Source organism: Schistocerca americana, unplaced genomic scaffold, assembly GCF_021461395.2.
Source record: "Schistocerca americana isolate TAMUIC-IGC-003095 unplaced genomic scaffold, iqSchAmer2.1 HiC_scaffold_1105, whole genome shotgun sequence".
Classification (NCBI taxonomy): Eukaryota; Metazoa; Arthropoda; class Insecta; order Orthoptera; family Acrididae; genus Schistocerca; species Schistocerca americana.
In genome coordinates, this window is record NW_025725161.1 from 30,001 (window position 1) to 35,000 (window position 5,000).

The 5,000-nt window shown below is 53.2% G+C and overlaps 1 non-coding gene across 1 annotated transcript in view; it reads left to right on the forward strand.

Annotated features, from left to right (window-relative positions):
• The first annotated feature begins 3,906 nt into the window (after positions 1-3,906).
• The window catches only part of LOC124560712, a 1,910-nt gene continuing 816 nt past the window's right edge, over positions 3,907-5,000 (forward strand). Inside the window, exon 1 of the ribosomal RNA XR_006969263.1 lies at positions 3,907-5,000. This exon is cut by the window's right edge and continues 816 nt beyond it. This is a non-coding gene — a ribosomal RNA (small subunit ribosomal RNA).

Genomic DNA, 5,000 nt, shown 5'->3' on the forward strand with positions numbered 1-5,000 from the left:
GCCACATTAGACAATCCACACTATCATAACCAGACCGGGAGGTCCACTCGGAAAACAGAATATCCCACCCTTCCGACAACCACCATTGCTCAGCTAAGCCACCAACACCCACACATGTCCCAGACAGGGGTGCACCCAACATCACAATACTGCCTCCTGTCACACCACACAAACAATGGCAGGAATGAAAGACACAGGTCTGCCACAAGCATGGAATCAGAGCGCCGCCTGTTATGAGCCAAAGGTGCACCCTGACGTGGCAAATCAGATGATGCCGCAGTCATTTACTTACGATAATCACAATCAACAAACCGGGCCCCCCCCCCCCCCAAGTGCCTTAACCTAACCCGTATTGTACCTTAACCTAACCCGTATTGTACCTTAACCTAACCCGTATTGTACCTTAACCTAACCCGTATTGTACCTTAACCTAACCCGTATTGTACCTTAACCTAACCCGTATTGTACCTTAACCTAACCCATATTGTACCTTAACCTAACCCATATTGTACCTTAACCTAACCCATATTGTACCTTAACCTAACCCATATTGTACCTTAACCTAACCCATATTGTACCTTAACCTAACCCATATTGTACCTTAACCTAACCCATATTGTACCTTAACCTAACCCATATTGTACCTTAACCTAACCCATGTTGCGCCTTAACCTAACCCATGTTGCGCCTTAACCTAACCCATGTTGCGCCTTAACCTAACCCATGTTGCGCCTTAACCTAACCCATGTTGCGCCTTAACCTAACCCATGTTGCGCCTTAACCTAACCCATGTTGCGCCTTAACCTAACCCATGTTGCGCCTTAACCTAACCCATGTTGCGCCTTAACCTAACCCATGTTGCGCCTTAACCTAACCCATGTTGCGCCTTAACCTAACCCATGTTGCGCCTTAACCTAACCCATGTTGCGCCTTAACCTAACCCATGTTGCGCCTTAACCTAACCTATGTTGCGCCTTAACCTAACCTATGTTGCGCCTTAACCTAACCTATGTTGCGCCTTAACCTAACCTATGTTGCGCCTTAACCTAACCTATGTTGCGCCTTAACCTAACCTATGTTGCGCCTTAACCTAACCTATGTTGCGCCGTAACCTAACCTATGTTGCGCCGTAACCTAACCTATGTTGCGCCATAACCTAACCTATGTTGCGCCTTAACCTAACCTATGTTGCGCCTTAACCTAACCTATGTTGCGCCTTAACCTAACCTATGTTGCGCCGTAACCTAACCTATGTTGCGCCTTAACCTAACCTATGTTGCGCCTTAACCTAACCTATGTTGCGCCTTAACCTAACCTATGTTGCGCCTTAACCTAACCTATGTTGCGCCTTAACCTAACCTATGTTGCGCCTTAACCTAACCTATGTTGCGCCTTAACCTAACCTATGTTGCGCCTTAACCTAACCTATGTTGCGCCGTAACCTAACCTATGTTGCGCCTTAACCTAACCTATGTTGCGCCTTAACCTAACCTATGTTGCGCCGTAACCTAACCTATGTTGCGCCTTAACCTAACCTATGTTGCGCCTTAACCTAACCTATGTTGCGCCTTAACCTAACCTATGTTGCGCCTTAACCTAACCTATGTTGCGCCTTAACCTAACCTATGTTGCGCCTTAACCTAACCTATGTTGCGCCTTAACCCAACACACGTTGGGCCTTAACCCAACACACGTTGGGCCTTAACCCAACACACGTTGGGCCTTAACCCAACACACGTTGGGCCTTAACCCAACACACGTTGGGCCTTAACCCAACACACGTTGGGCCTTAACCCAACACACGTTGGGCCTTAACCCAACACACGTTGGGCCTTAACCCAACACACGTTGGGCCTTAACCCAACACACGTTGGGCCTTAACCCAACACACGTTGGGCCTTAACCCAACACACGTTGGGCCTTAACCCAACACACGTTGGGCCTTAACCCAACACACGTTGGGCCTTAACCCAACACACGTTGGGCCTTAACCCAACACACGTTGGGCCTTAACCCAACACACGTTGGGCCTTAACCCAACACACGTTGGGCCTTAACCCAACACACGTTGGGCCTTAACCCAACACACGTTGGGCCTTAACCCAACACACGTTGGGCCTTAACCCAACACACGTTGGGCCTTAACCCAACACACGTTGGGCCTTAACCCAACACACGTTGGGCCTTAACCCAACACACGTTGGGCCTTAACCTGCTCTGTAATTGTCATACGACGCGTTAAATTAGTGTAGTGTTGCCTAACTGCAACCCCCGCAATATAGTTTGCTACTCGCACTGCCCGGTCCCCAGAGTATCGCTTCATGTTAAACACCTTGCAGCTATACACTGTAATGCGGATGGCGGCAGGACGTACATGCTCAATGCCCTTCGCAGTTGTTCATTGGCATTCGCATGGCGAAGCACAGCCTACGTTGTGGTACGGCTTGTGGCAACTGTCCGCTGATGTTGTACGTCCAAATCACACACTGTACCGCACATTGGTCCTCATGTACTGAATGATACATCGTGGTACATGTGTGACCGTACCACGACTGCGCCAACAACGGCGAACCATACGGTCCAAATATTGTGCACTCAGCTACGTGTCGTCTCCCTATAAGAGCTGGATTGCAGTATGGTATGCCGTGGATGGCGATCAGCATGAGCCGTCTGTTGATGTAGTGGCGCGTGTTGTCAGACGTAGTCGTCTCTTCTCACACACCGTGATAGCATGGTGCACTGCGTTCCACATCTGCGACATGCGACAGAGGCCGGTTGACAGTCGTTCGCGCAATGGACATCGCATACGTACGGGGGCCACCTTCCACGTGTTCGCGAAGCGTGCACATGTTGTTGCGTGTATGTGGGCAGACATAGTGTGTCGTGACACCTGACACAGGCATGCAACAATCGTTGAATTTGCAAATGGCGATGGACGTCTACGTTTGCTGGTGACGTTACGCAAATGAAGAACTGGTAAACCGTTGTGGTGCGGTTGTTCTCGCTAGAGGTGAATCAGTGATGGCGACGATCGGTTGAGCTACCAACCGGTTGTTTCAGCGATACCCACCATGCCCACGAACGTGAATGGCATGTGGGTGTGAAGCGATACGCGGCGGTGGCTGGGTGGGACCGTCCCCGGCCGGTGAGGGGGGGCCTTCCGGCGTGCTGGCCGCGCGGTGCGTGGGCGCACGCGCTACAGCCGGCTGGTGGGGGCGGCCAGTGGCAGGCGCGCCGGCCGACGGAGGCGGCAGGCGGCGCAGCTGCGCGCCGGCGCACCCTGCACGCGGCGCCGTGCGGCCAAAGTAGGTCCTCGCGGGCCCGGTGCGAAGCGCGGTGGACATCTGCAGTGTGCTGGTCCGATTGAGGACTGTGTGCGCTGAGGATGCGCCGCCGCCCGGCGCTCGGCGCCGCGACGCCGTCTGCTGCTCGGTCGCCTCTGCGGTTCTCGCAGGTGGATTGTATCGCAGCTGTGCGGACGTGTTGGCGCGTGCGCTGTGCTGGGAGAGTTCGCTTCGGCACCCAAGTGGGGCTTTTGTCCTTCTGTGGCGCTGGCGTTGGAGCTGCCGGCCACCGTAGGTGGCGCGTGTTGTCTCCCGCCGGCAATGCCACGACAGCACGCTCCCGGGCCTCTGTCGGCAGCGGCAAGCTCAGTTGGGAGCACGGGTGGTCGCACCTAAAGCGTCTACTCGCCAAACTCCGGGCGATTGCGCCTCTCTCGAACCCGACCAAGTACTTAGGACGGCGCTGCGCGCCGCCGGGACCTGAGAGGGTTTCGAGGTGTATTGTGCAGGGGAGCTCAGCCTCCTCCTGTTTGCAGAATAATTGAGCGGACGCTTGCGTGTTCGCGCGGGCCCCCGGGACACACTCCCGGGCGGCCGGCTGCTCAGCTCTAGTTGACGCAGCTCCCTGGTTGATCCTGCCAGTAGTCATATGCTTGTCTCAAAGATTAAGCCATGCATGTCTCAGTACAAGCCGCATTAAGGTGAAACCGCGAATGGCTCATTAAATCAGTTATGGTTCCTTAGATCGTACCCACGTTACTTGGATAACTGTGGTAATTCTAGAGCTAATACATGCAAACAGAGTCCCGACCAGAGATGGAAGGGACGCTTTTATTAGATCAAAACCAATCGGTCGGCTCGTCCGGTCCGTTTGCCTTGGTGACTCTGAATAACTTTGGGCTGATCGCACGGTCCTCGTACCGGCGACGCATCTTTCAAATGTCTGCCTTATCAACTGTCGATGGTAGGTTCTGCGCCTACCATGGTTGTAACGGGTAACGGGGAATCAGGGTTCGATTCCGGAGAGGGAGCCTGAGAAACGGCTACCACATCCAAGGAAGGCAGCAGGCGCGCAAATTACCCACTCCCGGCACGGGGAGGTAGTGACGAAAAATAACGATACGGGACTCATCCGAGGCCCCGTAATCGGAATGAGTACACTTTAAATCCTTTAACGAGTATCTATTGGAGGGCAAGTCTGGTGCCAGCAGCCGCGGTAATTCCAGCTCCAATAGCGTATATTAAAGTTGTTGCGGTTAAAAAGCTCGTAGTTGGATTTGTGTCCCACGCTGTTGGTTCACCGCCCGTCGGTGTTTAACTGGCATGTATCGTGGGACGTCCTGCCGGTGGGGCGAGCTGAAGGCGTGCGACGCGCCTCGTGCGTGCTCGTGCGTCCCGAGGCGGACCCCGTTGCAATCCTACCAGGGTGCTCTTGAGTGAGTGTCTCGGTGGGCCGGCACGTTTACTTTGAACAAATTAGAGTGCTTAAAGCAGGCAAGCCCGCCTGAATACTGTGTGCATGGAATAATGGAATAGGACCTCGGTTCTATTTTGTTGGTTTTCGGAACCCGAGGTAATGATTAATAGGGACAGGCGGGGGCATTCGTATTGCGACGTTAGAGGTGAAATTCTTGGATCGTCGCAAGACGAACAGAAGCGAAAGCATTTGCCAAGTATGTTTTCATTAATCAAGAACGAAAGTTAGAGGTTCGAAGG